The sequence below is a fragment of the Macrotis lagotis genome, chromosome 2, assembly GCF_037893015.1.
Source record: "Macrotis lagotis isolate mMagLag1 chromosome 2, bilby.v1.9.chrom.fasta, whole genome shotgun sequence".
In the NCBI taxonomy this organism is placed as follows: Eukaryota; Metazoa; Chordata; class Mammalia; order Peramelemorphia; family Peramelidae; genus Macrotis; species Macrotis lagotis.
In genome coordinates, this window is record NC_133659.1 from 26,462,695 (window position 1) to 26,489,002 (window position 26,308).

The window sequence follows — 26,308 nt, forward strand, 5'->3', positions numbered from 1 at the left end:
GAGATTAGTGCTTGAAGAGTATATCAAAGAATCATCAGCATAGAAATGACAACTGAACTGATGGAAGCTGATGAGACCACCAAGAGAAACCATATAGAAGGAGAAGAGAAGGTACAAGGCAGATCCCTATGGGACACCCACAATTAGCAAATGAGCATGACCTTGAAAATTCAGCAAAGGAGAATATAAAGGAGCAGAGAGATACATAGGAGGAAATCCAGGAGAGCAGAAATTGTCAAGGAGAAGAGAATAAAAAAAGAGTATCAAAGGCTGCAGAAAGGTCAAGAAGGACTGGAAAAGACCATCAGATTTAGCAAGAAAGAGTTAACTTTGGAGAGAGCAGTTTTGGTTGAATAATGTGGTCAGAATTTAAAGATAAGACAAAAGTGAGAGCAGATAAAGAAAAGATATGGAAAAATAACAGGAGACAGAGATAGATGCATAAAATAAGAATTGATACAAGGATGTTTCTTTGTAATAGAGAAGAAATCAATAGAGAGGGAAAGATTCAAGATAAATCAGAGTGGGGATGAGAAAGGGGCAATCTTCTGGAAAAGATGGGATAAAATAAGATCGCTTAAGGAGGTAGAAAGGTTAGTCTTGGCAATAAGAAAGGACATTTCTTCATGTGAGGCAGGGGTAAGGGAAGAGATGGTAGTAAAAGGCATCTGGTGATATGGGGGGGAGGGAACTCTTGATGATTGGCCTCAATTTTTTCAATAAAATATGAACCAAGGTTCTTGGCTGAGAGGGGGGGAATCAGGGGATGCTATAGGTAAGTGTCTGTCTGTCTCTTTCTTGCTCTTTACATCCTAAGCCACACAAAAAGAGACAAAAGCTAGGTTAACACACTGCCACAATCCTGACCATCTCCTTTTCTCAAACCCCACTGAAGACAACCTTGAACCCCAAATCATTGATCTTTCTTCCACGCAACCACCAGAGCCATGGGAAAAAAGGAGAAATTCTTGTAGAGCATCCCACTACCATCAACACCAACTGTCAAACTTCCAGTGACAAAGTGTTTTAAATTTTGTAAAGTGCTTTGCATCCCTTATTTGAGTCCCACAAAATCCCTGTGCCACAGAAGTTATTAGACCCATTTCACAGATGAAGAAATGAGATGAGAGGTCAAGTGTCTGGTCCAGAGTTACCCTGCTAGTAAGTTTGTGAAGCTGGATTAGAAATTATTCTTCCAAGAGCATAGGGAATGACACATAGTGTGTGCTTAATAAAGGTTTGCCTATTGTTAGTTCAATCCTCTCAGTTCACAGAGAAATTCAGGTGTCAAGAGAGAAAATGACTTGCCCAAAATGAGTGCAAGCGGCCAGTGCTGAAGTCCAGGTCCTCTGATTCCAAATTCAATTCTTTTCACTGAACCCAATTGTTGCCATACTCTTCTCTTAGCTCAGTAAATAGCCCAAGATGTTCCTTATAGCACCTCTGCTATAAGGATTTCCTCAACACTTTTCAGGACTGGTTTATCTACTATTGGTATCTACCTAATTCATCCAAGTCTCACCTGTGGCTCCAAGAAGTTGTAGCATGCCCAGTGGCCACATCCCAGTAAAACTGTCTCAGCAGATCAGCCAAACCAGGTTGAGGATGGGCCACATAACTATTGGTGAGTTTAAGAGATATCTATCTCAGGCATGTGAAGACTTCCCCTGGGGGAATGGGAGGCTGAAAACAATTTGTTCCAATAGCCATGAAGGCAACTGAAGCAGGTGCTGTGGAGCCCCTAGAGCTTGGGCAGATATCAAAGACGCCAAGGTCTACCACTACATCCCAGGTCATTGCCACGTTGCCCTGACTTTTTGCCCTGACATTGGTCTTCAATGACTCTGGAAAAGAGTGAGGCTGGTGACTTGATGCAACTCTGCTTCACTTAAATCCAACTGACACAACCTCAGATAGCCTCTAGTCCATATACCAAACCCACTCTGGAAGAGTTCTTCAATTGTCAGATTCTCAGGATCTTTCTTGCTACAGTAGAATAGGATAAAACTTTTTACTCTTCCAACTTTTTAGCTGACCCAGTATCTAAAATTTGAACATTTCTATTCCTAAAATGGCACATATGTAGGGGAAGATGATTAATGTGGAGCCAGAGGATTTAAATTCTAATCTTGTGGTACCACTTATTTGCTGTGTGACCTTGAGTAATCACTTAATTTGAGTGTCTCTTTTATCATTCATAAAATGTAAGACCTACAATCTACCTCTACACAAGATTTTTATGAAGAACATGTTTTCTAGACCTTACAGTACTATAGACTTAAGACTTTATACTCAACATCTTAATGTTTCTGTGATTACAACACATTCACTTCTCATTCTGTGTTTCTCTTCTTGTCCACATAATCCCTAGGTACTAGAAGCTTGCTTATGCATTTTCAGTAGTTCCCTACAAGTTTAATTCCTCAAGTTCCTTCAATAACAACAAAAAAAGTATTGTGAAACCCCTGGATAATTTAATATACTATTCATAATTTTCTTTTAGATTTATTCAGTATTACTTATAGTAGTTATTAAGATAATTCTGACCCCCCAAAAAAGACTTCCAATTCAAGCTTTTTGATTAGACAGTCTGGAGTTTTGAATGATGTATACTGAATCATGATAATGATATTTGTCCTTCGTTCTCAAAGAAGACAGTGAACATCAGGGAAGTGATGCCATGACAAACACATGAATTGAATCTGAGTCAGGGGCTATTGTGCTAAGTCACTAGTCTCTCTCTTTCTCCTCCAAGGCTATTTAGATCTAATGTTCAGGATTACTAGAGATGGCACTAGATGTAAGGTAATCAGGATTAAGTGACTTGCTCAAGGTCATACAACTAGGTAATTATTTAGTGTCTGAGGCAACTTGGGTCCTCCTGACTGCAGGGCCAGTGCTCTATTCACTGAGCTGCACATTAAGTTAAATAAATAAGGTGACAATATATAGCCTTGTTGTACTTCTTTTCCAATCTTAAAACAGAACAGTTGTTCCATATTCAGTTCTAATTGTTGCTTTTTGATCCACATACTGGTTTCTCAAAATCAAGTAAGCAAGATTACCTGTTACTCCCATCTCTTTAAGGACTTGCCATATTTTGTTGTGATGCACACAGTCAAAGGCAATGAAGCAAAAGTAGATTTTTTTTCTGGATTACCCTGCTTTCTCCATAATCCAGCGAATGCTGGCAATTTGGTCTCTAGTTCCTCTGCCTGCTCTTCTGTTGATTCTTGGTTCCCATAATGCTGAAGCCTAAATCTTACAAAATCTTAATCATAACCTTGCTGGCGTGTGACATGAGCACAACTATTTGGTTATTGGAACATATCTTGCCGTTCTTTAGGGCTGGGACATAAACTGATCTTCTCCAACCCAGTGGCCACTGCAGAGTGCTCTAAACTGGTTGGCACATTGAGTGCAGCTCTTTCTCAGCATTATCTTTTAGGATTTTAAATAGGCCAGCAGGAATTCCATCACCTCCATTAGCCTTATTGTTTAATGCTGCAGACTTTCTGGATTTCAAAACCATCCCCTCCCCTTTTCAATTCCCTTTTGTATTCAGTCTTCTCTGCTGGAATGCCAAGTTCCTTGAGAGCAGCGAAAATCTTTCTTTTTTTTCTTTTATTCATAACCCTGACCCTTACCATGATGCATAACATGCAATAGGCATTTAATAGTGTTTGTTTCCTTCCTATTCTCCAAATTTTCTCATTCTACCTTCAAACCTTCTCTCTACATGGCCCATTCTCTCTACTCCCATTAGTCCTAAATTAATTTAAGCCCTTACAACCTTTAACTTAGATTACTACAATAATCTACTTACTTCATTTCTCTCTTCTTCAATCTTTACACTACAGGAGTCAAAGTGATTTTCTTTAAGTATAGGTCTTAGCTTGTCACTCCAGTGCCTCCTCACAACTCTAGGATCAAATATTGTTTCATCTCTATTTCATATAGTAGCACAAGTATGAGTTATGAATATACACAAATTGGCGGGTGCATTTTGGAAATTTTTATTGATGTTGATATTCAAAAAAGTTTGGAAACCATTGGACTCTAAGATTTCTGAGGTCCCAACAATACTTTGAGGAATTGTTCTACCATCAAAGGACTTTAAGAAAAAGAAAAAAAAACAGTTTGATTATAGGCAAGAAGAATCAATTTTCCTCCTAGAGCAATAAATAAGTAGACCTTTGGGACAGAAGCCAATGATAGGTAAGGCTGGAACCTAATGGTACCACAAAAATTGGCAGGCAAGTTTTGTAAAAAATAAAACCAACTTCATGAAAATTTGAGCTATGAAACATAATAAAGACAAAGTTGGTACTGAATCTATATGAACAGGATCACATCTGCACTATTATGTGTGTCTTAAATAAAATCTTAAAGGGAAATAAAAAAGTAATTATTTTCTTACCTTTTTCCCCCCTTACACACGAGATAAGAAAAAGATTCTATGCTTCTTCATGGTGTCCCCATTAGCCAGGCTTGCTGATTCACCGAATTCAATTTAATCCTAAAGGAAAAACACATTGCCCATTACATCAACTAAAGCCAGAGCCCCTCATTTTTTCTTCCAGAGCTCTGTCCCTCGCTATACAAATAAGAGCAATTCAAGAGGAATTCAAACCCTTGTTTTCCCAGTCAAGGACCTAAGTACTAAGGACTGTAAGAGTAAACCCGATTTACTATATAAATGGACTAGCAAACGTGTCAGTGAGCAGCTCAGGATGTTTTCGCTCCAGTTCTACTATTCAGTGAAGAACAACAGACCAAGGCAGTCATTGTCTCACCAATGACCTTGACTAGAACAATAATTCATAAAGCTACCACCACAAAGTCAATTATTTTAGATTACCATAGGCCTTCCAAGAATCAAGAGCTAACAAAGCAGCTGCTAAAGAAGAATGTCAGCTGCTGGCGTGATCCCGCACACACACAGAATGCTTGTGCTGCCTTTCAAAAAGCTTCCTGCTGCGACTCTTATTGCCAAACAACGGTTTTTCCTATGATGCTGGTCTTCATCTCTATCTGGAAGCATCTGATCTTATACCAATATGACCTCCTGGCAACAAGGGAGTATCAAAGGTCTTTCCTTCTCCTATTTACTCATGTTATAAGGTTGTAATGCCCTACTTGAAAGTCCATCACTGAATCAAAGATCAGAGAGAGTTAATTGGGTTTAAGAGTCTAACTCAGTCTCAGACCAGAAAACAGCTGACAATTTATAGCAGAAAATACTCATATCAGCTGGATGCAATTGATCCCAAGATGTAGAGCCTGAAGAAAGCTTACATGTCATTCAGGACAAGCTCTTCATTTGATTCCCCTGTACCCTTTGGCCCTACTGACCATCCTCTTCCCCGGATACTTCTCTCTGGGTTTTTGGGAGAAGGCTCTCTCCTGGGTCTCACCCAGTCAACTGCTGCTTCTCTGCTTCCTTTGTTGGATCATTCTCCGCCCAAGTCTCTCCCCAGTCCAGCCCATCTTTTGCTCAGCTGCCAAACTGATCTTCCTATAAAGCATAGGTCTGGGGGCAACTAGGTGGCACAACAGATAGAGCACCAGCCCTGGAGTCAGGAAGCCCTGAATTCAAATGTGACCTCAACTGCTCACTACCTGTGTGATCCTGAGGAAGTCAGCTAAAACCTTTGCTATCTCAGTTTCCTCATCTATAAAAAGGGATTAATATTAGCAACCACCTCCCAGGATTCTTGTGAGGTTAAATGAGATGTTTATAAAGTGCTTTGCAGACTAGATGAATGCTAACTATTACTATTAAAAATGATCTCCCTGGGTCATACAGGTGAGTATATAAGAGGCAAGATTTGAGTCTAGGTCCTTAGACTGTAAAATCCATACCTCTTTCCTTATAGAAAACTCATCAAATAAAAGAAAACATCAAATAGAAATCACATACTTCAAACCCCTCAGTTTATTAAAGCCCAAGAAAGATGTCAACTTGAAAGGATGCCTATGATGGAGCACCAGAGTTCTACACTTAGGCCTGTGCTACTTTACATTTTTGCCACTGATTAAGATAAAGAGGTTGATGGAGGGGGCAGCTAGATGGCACAGTGGATAGAGCACCAACCCTGGAGTCAGGAGTACCTGAGTTCAAACATGGCCTCAGACACTTAATAATTGCCTAGCTGTGTGGCTTTGGGCAAGCCACTTAACCCCACTGACTTGAAAAAAGCTAAAAAAAAAATTGAGATAGATAAATCAAATGTGATTAAATGAATAAGTACAATATAAAGTCTGAAGAAGAAGCCTGGTGCAAATGATGGAAAGTGTCTTAGAGCTAAGAAGTTCTGAGTTCACTGCCTCAAATTGCTGGTGAGTGACCTCAAAGCACCATCATGATCACCCTCCCTCTTCAGACCCTGATGAAGGCAGCCCAGAACACGGAAACCAAAAGCCTTGAAAAAAAGAAGTGTTCCCCTGGCCACCAGACCTACTTTCATGACCTGAATCACAACTATAATTGAGGAGAGAAATCCCTGGACCACCTTCCCTAACAGCTTCTGTCCAAATGCCACCAACCACTCCATAGATAAGTGGGGAAGAGAAACACTGCACACAAGCACACACAGAGATCAGGAAAAAAACTTATTTCATTGCCTACAAATCTAGACCATTGGCACAGTGCACCATGCTGAACTGGGAATCAGAAGACTGGAGAGTTGTGGCATGAGAGTATTTTATGTATTTGAACATAAAGTGTGAAAATTTAAAGTTAAACAATCTTTGAGTGAAAGTTAAAAATGTCTGAAGGTCTGTTTTATTTCAAAATGATTATTTTTTTTGCACATGCAATATAATCAACTCCTTTCCCCCCAAAGTCATAATTTTGAAAATACTAGCTATAATCCATTTTATTTTCATCATTTGAAATTTTCAACAATTAAATCAATACTTAACTCTCTCAAATATTTTATTCAGTTTTTAAAAGTGATCACTATTCATTTGACACAGATAGATAAATAAAACAGCTGCAGATAGATCAAAGACAATAAAGATAAATGAAATAATTTAAATATAGAAATACAAAGTAAAAAGCACAAATAAAGAAAATACAATCCACTATATTTATCATAGTCATAAAAAATGTCATTGACAGGAAGACTGTTTGCTTTGTACAAGTGTTTTAACCTTGAACAGCAAAAAAAAAACTAATAAATTAAAATATTTTGAAGTATACATTCAGAATAGACTAGTAAGACAAGATTATTTCCAGAGAAATTAAAAATTAAAATACTAAAAATAAACTATGAAAAAATTCTGTGATATAGAAAATATTCATTCAATATTAAAAATATTGAGGCTACTATATTAAACTACTAATAAAGGTGAAACTTTACTTTGTTAATTTTATACAAAGCAACTTTTCATTTGCAAAAGAATATAGTAGGAAAAAATTGCCTGGGACCTTGGTAATTAACTGAGAAATTAAAATCCTCCTATTTTGTACTATAAATAGCTAATTATAAAGTCACTCATTTGGTTTCCTATGTAAAGTATGTTGCTGAAACTGTTGCTTTAAGATTTATTGGGCAGCTAGGTGACACAGGATAGAACCAGCCCTGGGGTTAGGAGTACCTGAGTTCAAATCCAACTTCAAACCCTTAATCATTACCTAGCTGGGTGGCCTTGGGCAAGCCCCTTAACCCCATTGCCTTGCAAAAAACCTAAAAAAAAAAAGATTTATAACTTTGTAAAAAACCCATTGATAGGGCAGTTAGGTGGCACCATGGATAGAGTGGCAAGTAGATTCATCTTCCTGAGTTCAAATCCAGCCACAGACACTTACTAGTTCTGTGACATGGACAAGTCACTTCAATCTGTTTGCCTCAGTTTCATCATCTATAAAATGAGCTGGAGAAGGACATGCCAGGTCAATCCAGTATCTGCCAAGAAAACCCAAATGAAGTTGGACGATAGCCAAACACAACTGAACTAACTGAACAACAACTGAAAACAACAAAATCCATTGATGGCAATTTCTTTTTTTTCAATGATTTTTTAAATTTATTTTTATTCTCATTTTGTACAAATGTTTTTTTTACATTAATAAAATATACTTGTTTACATGTAAACAAAAGATCCCTCCCCCCTTGAATATAGATAGACTTTCTTGGGCGAAAAAGTAAAGGGGAGAGAAAAAAATTAAAATTAAAAAAATAATAGTAATAATTGTAGGTATGGCCAGGTGGTACAATGGACGAAGCACCAGCCCTGGAGCCACGAGCACCCGAGCCCATATCCAGCCTCGTAAACACAATAATCACCCAGCCATGTGACATGCAAGCCACCTGATCCCCACTGCCCTGCAAAAACCAAAAAGAAGAAAAAAAAAAGACCCAAAATAAAATAAAATAGTAATAATACTAGGGGTGGCTGGGTGGCAGACAGAGCATTGGCCCTTAAGCCAGGAGCACCTGGGTCCAAATCTGGCCCCAGACATCCAAAAATCACCCTGCTATGTGGCCCCAGGCAGGCCACCCAGCCCCACTTGCCCTGCACCCTCCCCAAATAATAATAACAAAAAATGTGCTTCAGTCTCTGTTCCAACACCATCAACTCTGTTGTGAATAGATCACATTCTTTATGGTAAGTCCATCACAAAAGTTACTGCCATATTTTTCTAACGTTGCCATTGCTGATCACAACTCCCTCCTTTCGTATTTTTCCACTACCATGTACTATATTTTCTCTCTCCTTTCACTCTGACTCTGCTGTAGGGTCGCTGAGTGGCACAGCAGACAGATCCCTGGTCCTGGGGCCAAGGAGCCCTGAGCCCCCATACCACCCCTTAGGCTCAGAATCCACCTGGCCCTATGGTCCTGGACGGGCCATCCAATCCCAGCCCCTTACAGGAAATAAAAAAGAAAATGTGTTATATCTGACCACTGTCCCCCCATGGTCCATCCTCTCCTCCTTTATTTATATCCCCACCCCTTCCCCCTGCTCCCCCCCTCCTTCTTACTCCAGTTGTCTATACCCCATTGAGTATATATGCTGTTTCCTCTCCTAGCCATCTCCGATGAGAGCAAAGTTTCCCTCATTCCCCCTTGCCTCCTCCCTTCCATATCATTGCAATAGTTCATTGTAATAAAAAAAAAATCTTATTATGTGAAATAGCTTGGACTATTCCCCCTCTCCTTTTTCTTTCTCCCATTCCATTTCCCTTTTTTCCCTATTGACTCCATTTTTACACCATATTTTATCTTCGAATTCAGCTTTCTCCTGTGCTTCAACTATAAAAGCTCCCTCTACCTGCTCTATTAACTAAGATGGTTCATATGAATATTATCAGCATTATTTTTCTATACATGCAGTTCATCCTCGTTAAGTCCCTCATATTTCCCCCCTCTCCTCCAATCTCCGTGCTTCACCTGAGTCCTGTATCTGAAGATCAAACCTTCTGTTCAGCTCTGGCCATTCCAAAAGGAACATTTGAAATTCCCCTGGTTCATTGAAAGTCCATCTTTTTCCCTGGAAGAGGACATTCAGACTTGCTGGGTAGTTCATTCTTGGCTGCATTCTGAGCTCTCTTGCCTTCCAGTATATTCTATTCCAATCCCTACGAGCTTCCAATGTAGCTGCTGCTAAGGGCTGTGTGATCCTGACTGCAGCTCCACGATATCTGAACTGTGTCCTTCTGGCTGCTTGTAATATTTTCTCTTTGACTTGGGAGTTCTGGAACTTGGCTATAATATTCCTAGTGGTTGGTTTTTGGGGATCTCTTTCTCAGGGGGATCGGTGGATTCTCTCCATTTCTATTTTGCCCTCTGCTTCTAGAATATCAGGGCAATTTTCCTGTAGTAATTCTTTGAAAATGATGTCAAGGCTCTTTTCCTGATCATGACTTTCAGGTATTCCAATAATTTTCAAATTATCTTTCCTAAGTCTGTTTTCCATATCAGTTGTTTTTTCAATGAGATATTTCACATTTTCTTCTAATTTTTCATTTTTTTGGTTTTGAAGTATTGATTCCTGATTTCTGGTAAATTCATCAATCTCCCTAAATTCTATTCTTTGTCTGAAGGATTTGTTCTCCTCAGAGAGTTTTCTTATCTCTTTTTCCATCTGGCCAATTTTGCTTTTTAAAGCATTCTTCTCCTCAATAACTTTTTGAACTGTTTTATCCATTTGACCTAAGCTGGTTTTTAGCATGCTATTTTCTTCAGCATTTTTTTGGATTTCCTTGACTACTGCTGACTTCATTTTCATGTTTTTCCTGCATCTCTCTCCTTTCTTTTCCCAGTTTTTCTTCCAACTCCCTCATTTGATTTTCAAAGTCTTTTTTGAGCTCTATCATAGCCTGAGCCCAATTTCTGTTTTTCTTGGAGTCTTTAGATGCAGGAGCTTGTGCTTCCTCATCTTTAGACTGAGTATTTTGATCCTTCTTGGGCTCATTTGCAAAATATTTCTCAATGGTCTTCCTCTTGTTTCTTTGCTTGTTCATTTTCCCAGCCTAAGCCTGCTTTTGGGACACTCCCACAAGGATCTCAGTGTGTGAGGCTCTGTCCTCCCTCCTGGTCTGTGAATGACCATAAGCGCCCCCCTCTGCCACAGGCCGAGGTGGAGGGGGGGCCCTGTTGTTCTATGGGGGGGCCTAGACTAGGATCAGGATCTGAATGTGGTCAGAGCCCCAGAGTTCTGTTCCAGGGACAGAGGACAGAGCTGGGCAGTCTCTCTCTCTCTTTTCACTCCCCTCCCTCAGCTCAATGGGCTCGTGCCCTGGGGGCTCCTGCTTACTGGCTCCACTGGCTCCACCTGCTTCTGTTTCCGGGTCTAGGCTGCCAAAAGACCCAGCTGCTCCCTGTGTGCCCCGAGGGCTGGGCTCCACATGCTCACTCTGGCAGAGGTCCCCCCCCCCCCCGCGCTGTTCCCCCACTTTGTGCCGGTGCTCCCAGAGTGCAGCTCAGGAGACTCCCCCACTGCTGTGAGCCGAGACTCCCAGCACCCTGGGGCTACCTCCAGGAGGCTGAAGTTCTTTGGCTCTGGCCGACCACCCCTCTGGCGGGCCGCCCCTCCGACCCCGGGGAGCAGAGCCTTTCTGCTCTTTTCCAGGTTACCTTGAGTAGGAGAACTGCCTCACTGGGTCCCTTTGTGGGTTCTGTCTCTTGAAAGTTTAGTTAGAGTCCTTAGTTTATGAATTTTTATCAGAGAGCTAAGACTCGATCCCTTCATGTCGCCATCTTGGCTCCGCCCTCATTGATGGCAATTTCACAGCAAGAGAAATTTATATATAAATGACAGATTTTTAAATGAAAATTAATGTGGAACAATTTAATTGCACTATGGCACAAAAGGATTCCCCGAATGAAACCTAGATCTACAGGGGCTAGCTTACAAAGGGATTCTTCCTGCAGTCTACTACTAGTCCTTCTATATTGAAGAAGACCACAATCGACCTACCAAGTGACTGGTGACATGAGGTGAGCAATTATGTTTATCATAGGCAGGGGTCAGCTGTTCAAGGCATCATTCTCATTTGGCCTTACCAAAATCATTTCAACCCATAGTCTGATTAACAGGAAAAAGGAATATTGGAGATGGTCTGGCTGCTGCGGAAGTCTCTTGGCCTTGGATTGGTTACGGAGCATCACTCACACCTGGCAAGCACCAGGTGACAACTGGTGACAGAATGCAACAACCCAATATATCCAAGCCTGTTTCCCAATGGACAACTCATCAGTATGGCCCTTCCACCTCTGAGCTACTCATGAGATTGGCAGTGGCTTGAACACTAGGACTATGTCAGCTGGCCACTCCTAGGTCAGGCTGCTCTGCCTGACCTGCTATGCGTCAACCATAATTCTCCAAGGCATGGCCTCTCTCTTAGGATAAACCCATTTTCTGAATGGCCCTTGCCTATCCCTCAGTATGTCTTCCCTCTTTAGAACTTGTTTTCATAGTCTTTATACTGCCTACGTCCATCTGCTGGTCATGTGGAGCTTTTTCCACTTCAGCCTTCAACGTTTTCATCTGAACAGAGAGAAGTAAGAAAAGAAGCCCTAAGAATGTGGTCAGGTCACAGGAGGGCTAAGGAGAAAGCAAGAAAGAAAAAGAGGATAACCTCTTCCACTGAATGGAGCACAGGAAAAGATCAATGAATTCAAGACAGTGGTGACTTTGAAGTGCATTGTTTCAATAAAGACTGGATAAGGTAACCAGACTGAAAGAGTTGAGAAATGACTAGGAGATGAGGACATGACATTAGTAAGTACAAAATGTATTATGTGGTTATTTTAATATCTCTTCTGATTTATCCAAAGGAAAATAAGGGTTTTTTCCTAATCCCTATATTCATGTCATATATTGCAATTTTCACTATTTGAAAATATTTAAAATTTAAATTTAAAATCAAGATACCCAGGGAGATAAAAGGCTCATGGATTGATTAAAAAACTGAAATGTGAAAAAAACACAAGATGGAGAAAAATCTTAGTTCCAACTCTAGCTCAGTTACTTCTTACTATATATATGACCTTGATCCAGTCACTTAATTTCTCTGGAATTCAGTTTCTTATCTCTAAGGATTAGAAAAAACTTTCTCCTGAGGCATAGAAGAGAAGGAAGGATAAAAATTGAAATATAACAAAATGAAGATAAGACCAAGAGGAATTAAAAAAAAATAAATCTGTGGAGAAAAATGACAGGAATAAAGATGATATTTAAAATATTAAATGAAAGCAATTTGTAGAGATCTAAGAAATGGAAGAGTTTACAACAGAAGAGAAGATTGATGATGAGAACAATTTTTAAAATACTGGCTAAACTCAAAGGGAAGAAAAGAAAATTAAGAAGAATGAGTTGGGAATGAATAACGGCAAAGGAAAGTATTAATGTTTTCAATCTTTTAAAAAATATTTTATTTGTTTTTCCAGCTACATGCAATGATGGTTTTCAACAATCATTTCTTGGCAAGGTTTTGAGTTTCATAACCTGAGTTCAAATCCAGCTTCAGACACTTATTACCTAGCTGTGTGACCTTGGGTAAGTCACTCAACCCCATTGCCTTAAATTAAAAAAAATCAAAACGGGGAAAAATGTTTTCACTCTTGAATAAAGTAATCAGCTCCCCACACTGAACTGGTTAGTGGCAAAGTCACACCTCAAACCCATGTTTTCTGACTAAAAAGTGGAATAGCACACTACTCCCTCCCTCCCTCCCTTTAAAGAAGGAATTTGCCCTGAACAATCTTCTAACATGAATATTTTCAAAGAATTTCAGTATGTGGTTGGTCCACCTTGGACCCTCATCCATGGGAATTTAGTTATGAAAGTACCATTAAGTATTCAAAGCAAGACATGGATCATAATAATAATAATGATGATGATGACAGAAGCAGCTTACATTTATATTAGATACATATATAAAAACTTATTTAATATGAGATGCTTAGCAAACTTTGATAAATATGTTAGAAATATTAGTTCTGATTATTTTTATTCCTCTACTTGGGTCCTATAGCAAGTCCTTAAGGTTAGTGGGCAGTGTTTGGTACCCCCATTCTACAAGAAAGTGGAATGGGACAAAAAGCTTTAGAACTGGAGGGGAAAAAGAGTCTTGTTTCCAGTTCTAGCTCAGCTAGTATGACAATCTGTGACCTTGGGTAAGTCACTTAATTTTCCATTCTCTCAGCTGTAAAACAGGGGGCAGCTAGGTGGTGCAGTGGATAGAGCACTGGCTCTGAAGTCAGGAGGACCACTATAAAATGAAAGGATGGGGCTAAATGACCTCCAGGAACCCTTCCATCTTCAGAATCCTTCAGCCCAGCAGGCATTGACCCTAAGTAAAAGTTAAGATAAAACTCAAATCCCAGGCTCCACATACAACATTTTTACTATAAAAACCAAATATTTCCCCTCTTCCAACCCCACAAATAACTGTGAAGTTGCACACTCTTCCAACTCTTTATAGATTTAATCAATAGAACTATTTGGTTCAAATATCTAGAATAGCTCATACAAGGAATTTAATGAAATTCAGAGTCCTATAATTTATGTTCACTAATATTTTAGGCTTCAAAAAAACCATCATAAAAAAGAAACTGTCAGATTCCACATCTGTATAAGAGCAAAAATGGAATCCAGGTGTCCCAATCCAAACATTACAAATGGTTAATGAACAGATACATCTACATATGAGTTGGACTTATTAGTCCAACTGATTATATAGTAACAAGTCACCAAATATGCAAAAGTATTGATGAATATGTGGGTAGTGTAAGAAATATAATTTGAGGCAGAACACCACTTAAGGACAACCAGAATAGTTCACTTGCACATAATATGGGATCTATTTAACATCATCTATAACACATTGTATTAGGTTGTAGGGCCAAAAAAATAAATTAGAGGTAATTCCTCACCACTTAAAAAACTTTCTGTTCAAAAAAGAGAGATAAGACAATTTTATAAGTAAAAACAATACAAGCAAAAACACTAACATATGAGCTAAGAACAAAACGAGAGATCAGACTTGTTTTGTTTGGCCCAGAGCATAGAGTCAAATGCAGTGGATCAAAGTGGAAGGAGGGAGGAAGAAGGGAAGGGAAGAAAGCAGGAAAATCTGGATTTCATGTAAAGAAAAGCTTGCTTGCTAACAATGACAGCTGTCCAAAGTTGGGGTGGGGCTGTCTGGAAGGCAAAGGCTTCCTCCTCATGCAGGTCACAAAGCAGAGGTTAAATGACCATTACTCAAAAGGACCACAGAGGAAATTCTTGTTCAAACTATATCTTTTCTACCCTTTGTGGCTAAACTCTTTGAGAACACCATTCACAACAGGTGTCTCCCCCCTTCCTCTCTTCTCCTTTCTTAACTCCTCTACAAGTCACCTTCTGATTTCATCATCTGAAACACAGACAATTCTCTCTCCAAAACTACCAATCCAATGGCCTTGTCTCAATTCTCCTTCTGAACCTCTATTCATCCTTTGACACTGTTGATCACTCTCTTCTCCTTGGTACCTTCTTTGGGACATGCCCTCCAAGTTCCCTCTCTGTCTCCTTTGTTAGATCTTCCTCCAAGTCACACTAATTAATAATGGATGTCCCACAGGGGGTTGGGGGCTCTTTCATGGCCCCTGTTCTCTTCGCTCTTTATACTCTTTTCTTGGTATCAGTTCCCCTGGATCATCTCTATGTTCATGATTCTCAACTCTCCTTATCCAGACCTAATCTATCTACTGTCTGCTAATCTTATACTTCCAATTGCCTTTCAGACATCTTGATGATCAGTAGACATCTAAAACTCAACACGTCCAAAACCAAACTCATTACCCTGAACCACTCTTATTTATTACTATCAGATTCCCCCCGCCCCATGCTCACAACCCAGCTATTTCTCATCTCCCATATCTGAACTACTGCCAAGGTCCCATTCTCTCCTTTGAAAGTGCCACCACTAAGGTGCAAACTCTCATCAACCTCAACTATGGCAACAGGTCTCTGTTGCCTCAAGTCTCTTCCCCACTCCAGTCTGCCTTCTATTTGAATGCCAAAGTACCCTTCCTAAAGCATCTGTTCAACCATGTTACCACATACTCAATAAACTCCAGTGGCTCCTAATCACCCTTTGTGACTTTCTAGTCTTCCTGTATAATACATTTTTCTTCCTCTCTTCCCTGCCACCCCACACTCTATCCAGTGGCACTGGGCACCTTGCTGTTTCCATAAACAAGACTCTGTATTTCTCATCTCTTGACATTTTCTCTGGATATCTCCCATGCCTGGAATGCATTCCTTCCTCATCTCTTCCCAATTTCCTTCAAATTCTTGTTAAAGTTAACCTTCAAAAGGGAAGTCCTTCCCATTCCTTCTGATTCTAATGCCTATCCTCTATTAATTATTTCCTATTTATCCTGAATATAGCTTGTTTACACTTCTTTGTTTGCTGTCTCCCCCCATTAGATTTTGAGTTCCTTGAGGGTAGGGGCTATATTTTTGCCTTTCTTTGTTTCAAGTCTTTCCATCTTATGCCCTTTTGCTATATGACTGTCCTATATCCTTTTCTAGTTGTGCATATCCTTAGTAATCAATTATAGTCTGTTTCTTCTGTACCAGTAAAGTCATCACTGATGAAAATAGAATTGGCCAAACAGAAAAGAGGTGCAAAACCTCACTGAAAAAAATAATTCCTTAAAAATTAGAATTAGAAAATTTGAGCAAGTGGAAGCTAATGATATGGGACATTAAGAAACAATAAAACAAAACCAAAAAGGGGCAGCTAGGTGGTGCAGTGGAATGGGGCAGCTAGGTGGCGCAGTGGATAAAGCACCGGCCCTGGAGTCAGGAGTACCGGGGTTCAAATCCAGTCTTAGACACTTAATAATTACCTAGCTGTGTGGCCTTGGGCAAGCCACTTAACCCCCACTGCCTTGCAAAAATCTAAAAAAAGAAAAAGAAAAAGAAAACCAAAAGAATGAAAAAATAGCAGACAATGTCAAATATCTCATTAGAAAAACAACTGACCTGGAAAAATAGTTCCAGAATATTGAACTTCCTTAAAGCCAGGATCAAAAAAAAAAAAGACCCTAGACATCATCTTTCAAGAAATTATCAGGGAAAACTGCCCTGATAGTCTAGAATCAGAGGGGAAAACAGAAACTGAAATCACCCCCTGAAAGATCTCAAAATGAAAACTCCCAAGAATATTAAGGCCAAGTTGCAGAACACCCAGATCAAAGAGAAAATATTCCAAGTGGTCAAAAAGAAACAATTCAAGCATCATGGAGCCATAGTCAGAATAACATGGCTTCAACACTAAAAGATCAGAAGGCTTGGAATATGATATTCTAGAGAACAAAGGAGCTCACATTAAAACCAAAAATCACTACCCAGTAAAATTAAGTATAATCCCTCAGGGGGAAAAATGGACATTCAATGAAATATAGGGCTTTCAGGCATTCCAAACCAAAACTCAATAGAAAACTTAACTTCCAAATAAGAAAACTTAAGAGAAGCATTTAAAAAAGGTAAATGGGAAAGGAAAATCATAAGAGAGTTGATAAGGTTAAATAAACAGTTTACATTTCTACATGGGAAGATGACACAACTTATAAGAACTTTCTCATTATCAGGACAGTTGAGGGTATAAATATTATTGAACATAATGGAATGATATCTAAAAAATTTAAATTAAGGAGTTGAGAAAGAAGAATGCTCCAGGAGAAAGGGAAAGGGAAAAGTTGAATGGGATCAATTATCTCACATAAAGGAAGAAAGAAATCTATTAAAGTGAAGGGAAAGATAAGGGAGATGGAGGGAAATGCTTGAACCTTACTCTCATTGGAAATGGCTCAAAGAGAGAATAGCATAAATTTTCACCTGGGTATCGAAATCTAAGGGGAAGGAGATAAGAAAAGGGAGGTTATTAATAGAAAGGAGGGTGGATTAGGGAAAGCAATAGTCAGAAGCAAAGCACTTTTGAGGGGGAAACAGGGTGAAATGAAAGAGAATAGAATAGAATAAAGAGGATGTTAGGAAATATAGTTAACAATCACTACTGTGAAAAAAATAAAATTTATAAAAATAAGAGCTATTTTCAGCCCTGTTTGTGATGGCAAAGAATTGGAAATCAAGTAAATGTCCTTCAATTGGGGAATGGCTTAGCAAACTGTGGTATATGTATGTCATGGAACACTATTGTTCTATTAGAAATCAGGAGGGACGGGATTTCAGGGAAGCCTGGAGGGATTTGCATGAACTGATGCTGAGTGAGATGAGCAGAACCAGAAGAACACTGTCCACCCTAACAGCAACATGGAAGTGATGTTCAAGCTTGAAGGACTTACTCATTCCATCAGTGCAACAATCGGGAACAATTTTGGGCTGTCTGCAAAGGAGAGTGCCATCTGTATCCAGATAAGGAGATGTAGAGTTTGAACAAAGTTCAAGGACTATTCCCTTTAATTTAGAAAAAAACAGATATCTTATTGTCTGATCTTGTTACCTCTTAGACTTCTTGTCTCTTCTTTAAGGATATGATTTCGCTCTCATCACACCCAATTTGGATCAAGGTACAACATGGTACAAGGTACAACAAAGTAAAGACTGACAGATTGCTTTCCATGGGGGGGGGGGGAGTAAGAATGGGGTGGAAATTGTAAAACTCAAATAATATCTTTAATAAAAATAAATTTAAAAAATAAAGTTCTTCACAATCTGAAAAAAAAAATAAGAGCTATTTTTCCAATTGACAAATGCTCAAAAATATGAAGTCAGTTTTCAAATGAAGTAATCAAAGCTATCTATGGCCATATGAAAAAAATGCTCTAAATCACTACTATTTAGCATGATTAAATATGCAGACCCTTTCTGTCAGGGTTGGGGGAGGGAGAAAATTGTGAAATTCAAAACCATGCAAAAAAAAAAAAAGATTGTTGGGTGGCTAGGTGGAGCAATGGATAGAGCACGGGCCCTAGAGTTAGGAGTACCTGAGTTCAAATACGGCCTCAGACACTTAATAATTACCTAGCTGTGTGGTCTTGGGCAAGCCACTTAACCCTGTTTGCCTTGCAAAACCCTAAAAACAAACAAACAAACAAATAAATAAATAAATAGAAATTTTAAAAAATTAAAAAATGATTGTTGAAAACTATCATTGCATATAGCTGGAAAAATAAAATATTTTTTTACAAAAGACTGAAAACAATACTCTCCCTTGCCCTCATTCATTCCCAAATTAAAAAACTATTGAGGTACTACCACTTCACATCTATTAGACTGGTTAATAGGTTAGAAAAAGAGAATGATAAATGTTGGAAGGAACGTGGGAAAGTTGAGACAATAATGCATTGTTGATGGAGTTGTGATATGATTCAACCATTATGTAGAGGAATTTGGAACTGTGCCCCGATATCTATAGATGCTCTTTTCTAGTGGCAAAGGGTAGGAGACTGAGGGGATGTCCATCAAACAGGGAATAGATGAACAAATTGTTGGAATACTATTAGATATGCTATTATTAGAATATGATTGGGATATAAGAAATGATGGGCTAAATGCTCTCAGAGAAACTTGGAAAGATTTGCATGAACCAATATGGAGGAAGATGAGTAGAACCAGGAGAACATTATGCATGTAACAGCAATATTATGAGAGAATAAACTGTGAATGACTTATTCTCAACAATACAATAATCTAACTCAACTCTGAAGGACTCATGATGAAAAGTGCTATCTATTCCTAGAGAAAAAACTGTTGGTCTGAATAAAGACAGATGAATATAGTTTTACTTTCTTTAGTTTGGGTTTTTATTTTGGTATATGTTTTCTTTACAACATATGACTATGGAAATATGTTTCACATGACTACACATGTATAATAACCTACATAAAATTGATTGCCTTCTCAATTAGGGGAATGGGGGAAAAGGGGTAGAATTTGGAACTCAATTTTAAAAATGAATATTGGAAATTGTTTTTACACGTGATTGAGAAAAATAAAATATTAAATTAAAAAAGAAAGATTTTAGTGTTCCTACAGCAATTAAATCAAACTCTGACCACTACTAAGTACAACATGTTCTTGAATTTTCCCAATCTGTCATCAAATGACTTCCAAAATGCCACAAAAATTCAACATTTGAACGTAAACTAATTTCCAAAGGATGGTCAGACAAATGTCCATACCTTCATTTGCATTCTATATGCCGTACAAAGCATTTCCCTCCTTCTTCTCTGTTACCCTATAACTGTACCTCATCAGCTGGGCAATCATGGGGTCAAGATAGTATAAACATCTATAGTCTTTAAGCATAAATGTCAAGTTGTATAAAAAACATCACAAGCTATCTTAAAAGTATCATGAACCATCTCAAATGTCCAGCAAAAACATACATTACAAATTTAAGGATGTTTTTCAAATTTAAACTTATCCTCTTATTTATTATCTTATGATACTATCCTTCAGTCTGGAAGATTTTCAGATGAATTGGCTGGCCACAGTGATTAGCTGTTCAATAGAGTTTCTGTGACAGTGTAGCTAGTGTGCCAGTGACAAAAGAAAATCATAATTTTTTTTTTGCAAGGCAGTAAGGTTAAGTGACTTGCCCAAGGTCACACACAGTTAGGTAAGTGTCTGAGGCCGTATTAGAACTCAGCTCCTCCTGACTCCAGGGCCAATGTTCTGTCCACTGAATCAACTAGCTGCCCCCGAAAGTCATATCTGAAGAGAGTATCTATTTACAAAGGTCAGTCTGTATATAAACATTGTTAAAAAAAAATTAAGAAATACATACAATATCAATAATATGACATCTATAATTAGTTGAAAAGACCTAGCCAATCAAATATCAAATCAAATAAAAAAGCTAAGTGGCTAAAAATAAAAATAAGTTTTCCTTTTTTAAACAGGACAGCTTGTGGAATTCTATCATTTTCTACTACATATTCATATGAGCAAGTATTTTTTACCATCTTCTTATATTTAATCTAAATACAGAAAAAAATTCAATGCAGAAAAAAAGATTTAAGCCTGTATTTATCTCACTGATACACATATTGGAAATCTTTGTTCCAATAAAAAATGTTCAGTACTGAAATTAGCTTAATAATAATAATAATAATGTCTGCCCTTCATTCTCAAAGAAAACCTGGGTCCAGTGGCCAGATATGGATCAGGATGACTAGAGATGGGTCTAGTTTTGAGGGAATTAGGGTTAAGTGTTTTGCCCAAAATCAGAGCAAGTTAATGTCAAATGTTTGATTAACTTTCTGTTGGTGGAGGTGTGGACTAATCCAACCACTCTGGAAAACAATATGAAAGTATGCCCAGAGAGCAATAAAACTATACCCTTTGACCTAGCAATACCAATACTAAACCTATAGCCAGAAGAAATCATAAAAAATGAGAAAAGACCAACATGTTCAAAAATATTTATATTTATAGCACTTAAACTTTTTTTTCCTTAAGGATATGATTTCTCTCTCATCACATTCAATTTAAATCAACGTATACCATGGAAACAATGTAAAACTATCAGATTGCCTTTTGTGGGGGTGGTGGGAGGGAAATAAGATTGGGGGAAAATTCTGAAAGTCAAAATAAATCAATAAATTTAAAAAATATTTATAGCAGCTTTTATGTGATTTCTAAGTTAAAACATCTTCAAGCATAACTTATTTCTTTTCAAATGTTTTACATATATATATATATATTCCAAAAATCTATAAAATAAAATTTAATATAGTCTTGCTGATACGAATAAGCATATGAGGTTTTCCTGAATTACTTTAATTCTTAAAGAATGTGCTCACAGGGAAATAAGCAGAACCAGAAGCACATTATACCCACTTAAAACAACATGGGGTGATGATTAAGCATGATGGACTTGTTCATTTCAGCAGTACAATAAACAAAGATAATTTTAATTTGTGATGGAAAATACCATCTCTATCCAGTTGGAACTGTGAAGCTTATTATCTTCCATTTTTAAAAGTTGTCTTATCTTTCTTCCATTTGGATCTGATTCTTCTTTCACAACACATTCAATATCAATCTATGTTTAGCACGGTTGTAAATGTAAAGCCTATATTGGATTGCTTTATGTCAGGGGGTGGGGGGAGGGGGAGAAAAGGAAGGGAGAGAGAAAAATTGTAAAACTCAAAACTTTGTAAAAAAAAGTTTGATAAAAAATTACCATTGCAGATAGTTGGAAAAACAAATAAAATATTTCTAGAATTTTTTATAAAAGAATGTACTCATAAAATATTTGCAATTCTTTTATAATTGGTTTTATAATATTGAATTTATAGTTTTCATAATTATAAGAATGAAATTCATATTTTTAATTATAAACAGATAAATTTTAACTTGCTGCTTCTGGGGGTAAAAGTTTTCATTATAGTAATTGTAAGCACATAATGAATAAATCTAAAAGCATGTAATGAGTAGGATATTAAAATACCCTGAGAGTACACAAAATTTTTCTTGAAAGGCGTTGACAGAATAAAAAAACCAGGAAACCACTGCTGTAGATCCAGACTGAATTGTAGGTTAAAAAAATTTCCTTACCATCACCGCTGTCCTACATTCATATAGAGCTTGAGTTACTATGATACCAATCTGCTCTTTCACAAATGTTTTATTCTCCTCCAAAAGCAATTTACTTAGACCAAAACAAGACAAAGCACAAAGCTACTATTTCCTCCTAGTAAGCAGCAAACAAAAAACCAACACATTTTATAAATCCTAGAGACCAAGTCTATGATATTATCGAACCTTAGGACATTAGTAACATTTTTATCTAAGAAATCACAACTTGAAGATATTCAAATTGCAACATTTCTAAGATTTTATATAGGCAATTTTTGTCCACAATTGAACAAACTTCTACTAATTCAATTAGGTACCTGATTCTGGTTCAAAGTATAAACTGCTGATGCTGGTATTCGAGGTCCTCCTGACTTTCCTTTCCAACTTCAACTCCTACTACATTACACAAAATTCATTTCAGCCCATTGAGCCAAATCTACACCTGACTCTTCTCCTTGGTGGCTTTGTTGACACCATCCCTCCCATCTGCAGTGGATTCAGCCCCTCAATTCCAATCTCAGGTTCTTGAAGTTAAGCTCTTTCATTCCAGGTCCAACTCAGATTTCTTCTCCATGAAGCCTTCCATGACTTCATCTCCAGTTCTTTTTTAGGTTTCTACCTAAAAGAAAATCTCCCTCCTCAGCGGTCTTAGAGCACACTGGCTAGATCTCACTTACTCTTCTTCTGACATGCTTTGTCCACGTTCAAGAAAAAACAGTTATGCTCTTCCAGTCCACAGCACACAGGACCTTGTATACAATGAAAGCTTACAAAACAGCTTAACAGAACGAAGGATCAAATGAATACTAGAAGGTAAAAATAAATTCAAAATTTTCCACAGTTAGTAACTTAAATGCCTCCTACGTGTATTCAGTCTCTCGAACTGAGTTTCCATTCCATTTCCCCATTTCATAAGCAGAACCACACTTTGTTTCAGCACCAGAAATTATAAAGGTCACCCATCGGTTTAAAGCTTATGATTTATTACTTGACCTGATCCACACTGGATCTTTCTGTTAGCAGTCCATATTTAAGGGAGCATATCAACTGCAAACTTCTCTGAGGAAGTCCCTCTACGGAGTATGCCAGTCAATAAACATTGATTAAGGACCTTCCATTTGCCAGACACTGTTTTAGCTGGTGATAGAAATAAAGCCAATAGACCAGAAGCCTGACATGCACTACAATGTGTAATCAGGATAAACCAGAGATAATCAACAGAGGAAAGGCATCAGTATTCAGGGGCATTGGGAAAGTGGGGTTTTAGCTAGGACTGGGAGGCCAGGACCCAGAAGACAGAAAGAATGTCTTGGGTAAGGAACAGCCAGGAGGCCAGTGCCTCCGGATAAGGGGTGGGGGAGCAGGTCATGAAGGGTTTTGAAGACAAAACAAGCTATTTGATCCTTACATCTGACACCAAACATTTTAGAAACAAGTCAAAGAATAAAAAAAATCTTCAAAATCGAAATTGGGGCAGCTAGGTGGCGCAGTGGATAGAGTACTGGCCCTGGAGTCAGGAGTACCTGAGTTCAAATCCAGCCTCAGACACTTAATTACCTAGCTTTGTGGCCTTGGGCAAGCCACTTAACCCCATTGCCTTGCAAAAAAAAAAAAAACAAAAAAAAATCGAAATTGAACAAAACAACTTGTGAGCATTAATCAATCAAGAAGCATTGAATAGGCTCTGTACTAGTGCTAAACAAAGAAATACAAATACATAACAATCACTGAACTCAAGGAGTTGTTTATTTCTTAAGAAGCATCCCAATGCCTTTCTTATGTCTTAGGAATTTATTGACTTCTGTACAAGTTTATAGTTCTGTGTGTGTGTGTGTGTGTGTGTGAAGATAAATATCTAGATAAGGATAAATACACACACACACATATATATATATATCTAGATAAATAAATATGTATGTATGTATGGATGTATGTATGTATGTAAGCCTATATCTTATCTTCCCCCACTGGACAGCAAAGATAGCCACTCACAGAGCATTTCCCAGAGGAGTCCCTCAATAAATATTTGCAGAAATAATAGCTGGTGTCCATAGTAACAGAGGCAGGTGACATAATATGTACTTTTCAAAATAAACCCAGCCCCCTCTCTCAAGCATAAGCTAGTTTTCCTAATGAGCAAAAGCTATGCTGATCAGTGAGGAAAGTATCCAGCCAACTAAGCAGCGCTATTTCTTATTCTAAATGATGGATCTGGATCTAAATCTGCCTTCTAGACTTGGAACATCTCCACCTTAGTGCAAGGGGGTGTTCCCTTCCAACACCCTCCCTAGTTCCTCTAGGCTTGGTCAAAGAATGGCCTCTGAGGGACGGCTAGGTGGCGCAGTGGATAGAGCACCAGCCCTGGAGTCAGGAGGACCTGGGTTCAAATCCGGTCTCAGACACTTCATAATGACCTAGCTGTGTGGCCTTGGGCAAGCCACTTAACCCTGTTTGCCTTGCAACCCCCCCCCCCCCCCCAAAGAAAAAGAATGGCCTCTGAGCTCTGACTGCTGCCCGACTCATCCACAGACAGAGGAGATGGAGCACCCGGTCCTGGGGCCACATTTGTGAAGTGGTGCAATGGAGAACCTGTTGGGTCTGAAGTCCAACAAATCTAAATTCAGCTGGGGAAGTTGGGCCTCAGTGTCCACTTTGTAAAGTTGAGCTAATTCACAGGTTGTCGTGAGACAAGCAAAAGATGGAAACTCCTCTGATACTCAAAATGCTATGACAAGTTACAGAAATGTTAGCTATTACTACTGCAGATATCTCTCTATCTACACATATAACTATAAAACTGACAGAATTCAATAAATTTGTAAGAAAGGCATGGGGGCGGGCAGAGTACTGGCCCTGGAATCAGGAGGAACTGAGCTGAAATCTGGCCTCAGACACTTACTAATTACCTAGCTGTGTGATGTTGAGCAAGTCACTTAACCCCATTGCCTTGCCCCCCCCCCCCAAAAGCATTGGGATGATGCTTCTTCAGAAACTAATAATTATTATTATTAATCAATATAATTCAAATCACCAGAATCTGACAGGGGAGCCAGGAATTCAGGGTGCTCTGTGATGGAAAGAAAGAATGAATAACCAAGCCTCCCTTGCCCCTGAAGTATACCATCAGACACAAAGAGGTGCAAGTACAGAAGGCAAACAGTCCTCCAACGCAGATGGGAGGGGCCACCCTGGGAAGTCCCAGGTGATCAGAGTTTGGAAGCTTGGTTGGGTAGCCTTTCCCAGAAACGTGCCAGGAAGAACCAGATGGATGACCCCAGAGCAATGGGGGGGGGGGGGGGGAGCAGGGCTGCATACAGGCCAACAAGGCCAAAAGCGGGGCAGGTGTTCAACATCACTGTCACTCTGCATCACCCTGGAGGAATCTGGCTCCAGCCTCTCTGTCCAAACTCCAAGCTCTTCTGCTTTTCAGACACAATTCCCACCTCTCAGATCCTACTGCCTCCTCACCTTTGCACTGTCTGTGCCCCAGGTCACTCTGATCTTATCTCTACCAATCCTTAAAAATTAAGCTCAAGAGAAGTCCATGAAGATGATGAAATAACAACAACATTGAGATAATTCTTGTGATCCCGTTTGATCCTCACACCTGCCCTGGGAAGGCAGATGTCCAGTACCACCAGTCAGTGAGTGTCGGGCCAGAGCTGAGCCTGGTCATCTTGCCTCCAGGCCCAGGGGTCCATCCACTGTACCGCCTGGCTGCCTCCCAACTTAACCCCTCTCTAAAAGACTGAGAATTGACACTACCCTTACTAACAAACCTACCTTTCCGTCTTCCTCCAAAAGCCGGCAGAGAGTGGGACCCCCCCAGGGCCACATACTACATACTCAAGAAATTCCTGGTCACCGATGGGGCTCACAGACCCGAGGAAGAGCTTGGCAGGTCAGAATGGCTGAGCCACTGCTCAGCTAGAGAGAGAGGACAATCCAGCTCCAGATGCATTCCACCTCCCTGGGCCTCAGTTTCCCCCTCTAAACCAGAGGCCACATGGGGGTGCTCCCTCACAGCATCAGGGCAACAATTAAGGCAATTCAGGGAAAGCACTTGGAAAAACTTAGCCAAGGATGATCAAGATTCCACTGTGCATCAACTTTTTTCTCCCCTGTACCTTGAAACCTGAGAAGACTCTGTGAGGGAGACATGGCCAGGGTTCTTTCTTCCCATTTAGTGGATGAGACTCCAACTCCATCTGCAGTCTCCTAGGTTCCCAACATTATAAGCCAGCTCAGTCTC

The 26,308-nt window shown here is 39.0% G+C and overlaps 1 protein-coding gene across 5 annotated transcripts in view; it reads right to left on the reverse strand.

Annotated features, from left to right (window-relative positions):
* ZFYVE9 (zinc finger FYVE-type containing 9) overlaps window positions 1-26,308 on the reverse strand; it is a 200,040-nt gene that overhangs the window by 127,969 nt on the left and 45,763 nt on the right. For 3 of the 5 annotated variants that reach the window (XM_074221445.1, XM_074221441.1, XM_074221446.1), the window contains exon 2: window positions 4,421-4,519. The exons of 1 other annotated variant lie outside the window; for it this stretch is intronic. The gene's annotated coding sequence lies outside the window, so the exon portion shown is untranslated. Of the gene's footprint in view, window positions 1-4,420; window positions 6,903-26,308 lie in introns of those variants that run through there. One more of the 5 variants, XM_074221442.1, reaches the window with a different exon arrangement.